Source organism: Dioscorea cayenensis, chromosome 12, assembly GCF_009730915.1.
Source record: "Dioscorea cayenensis subsp. rotundata cultivar TDr96_F1 chromosome 12, TDr96_F1_v2_PseudoChromosome.rev07_lg8_w22 25.fasta, whole genome shotgun sequence".
NCBI classification, from domain to species: domain Eukaryota; kingdom Viridiplantae; phylum Streptophyta; class Magnoliopsida; order Dioscoreales; family Dioscoreaceae; genus Dioscorea; species Dioscorea cayenensis.
In genome coordinates this window covers 4,324,653-4,326,236 of record NC_052482.1, presented here as the reverse complement: position 1 = coordinate 4,326,236, position 1,584 = coordinate 4,324,653, and positions in this window count along the sequence as shown.

Sequence of the window (1,584 nt, the reverse complement as noted above, 5' to 3'; positions counted from 1 at the left end):
AGGATCACATAGTTGTCCAACAGCATTTAAAACCTTGAAAATGAAATTCAGAAAATGAGATGCCCTTGCACTAGTTTGGCAAGAGCAACAGATAAACTTAAAGAGTAAAGAATGAGAACAGATGATCACAAAGGTGGTGCGATACATCCATAAAATACCAAAATACTGTGAAAGAGACAAGTAGTTATCATTTAGTTCAACACATCAAGGTTATTGATTTTATTTTAAATCGTCGACATTACAAATATCACAGTACTGAAGATTGTGAAGAGAAAAAAAAAACCACTTAGTTATATTCATGTCAAACTCTAGTTTGCTAAACAATTCAGGCAATCAACAAGAGAAATGGCAGATCAGCAACAAATCATGTGAATGACTAATAAAATTAGATCACAAAATTGTTAATAGCATTTTCTTATTAAAATCTGACATCCATAAAAGGTATTGACTGGCTGAGGCTCTCTGATGTTGTAAACAAAAATTCTATTGTCCCTTGAACATGCAACAAATGAAGTATTGTTCCTCCATGCAACACCAAGCAATCGATCTGCAAAAATAGATAGTATGAGCATGGCATTGAGGGACTATGAACATGATAAGTGCTTGTGCGATATGAATGTGAAGCATTCTTTCCTTATGATGCCCATTACTTTTGTCAGGTTTTAGCGCTAATACGTGTGTATTTATGTACTTTTATGCAGGTTGGGTTGTGAGGCCGATTATTTGTGAAAGAAGCCATTGTAGATCGTTTTACGCATTATTTGGAGGAGATCTTGAGAAGCCTCAAACGCGGAGACATGAGTCGGGTTTAGAATGCTAGAATGTGTGCCAACCTCCTTGTATTCGAGCTAAGGCAATGATTCGGAGGGGCACGAAGACAGTCACATCCTAGTATTCCAGCTTGTGCATATTTAGCAAGATCTCCACCAACGTGACCGTTTATTGAAGAACCAAGACGATCTACGACGTGAACATGTGCCCGTTTACGCTACCTAGATGAAAGCATGGATTCGGGAGTATTTCGAGCCATACTGTAGGACCAATGATGATAGCAGTGTTGAGTTTGAATTGAAGAACAAGAAGATTGGAAAGAGATCACTAGTTAGAATTGAAGAATCAGAGGAGAAAGTGGAGGAAAGTGAGCAAAATCATGTTGCTTTGGGTAGAGATGATATTAGATTGGGAATGGATGAGGTTGGTGTGAATGAACAGATCGAACTCCAAAAGGAAACTCAAGTTAAATTAGACCAAGACTTCGTAATGGTAATGGCTGAGAAAATGGAATTTTACAATGTTAATGAAGAAGAAAGATAAGCAGTAGGTGAGGTTAGGATAAAGAGGCTTGTTTGGATCCACACGATGATGCTCGTATCCGGTGATCATCATTGTCCACATGACAATGTTAGGATCTTTCTTGTCATCGAACAAAGACCTCGCGCACTTGACGTCACCACAACAAGCATACTTGTGAATCAGCATGGCATTCACATAAGCATCGAGCTGGTACCCAATTTTGATGGTGTGAGAGTGGATAGAATGCCCTGTTGTATGGTCATCATTTCAGCATATACCTTGAGCACAAAC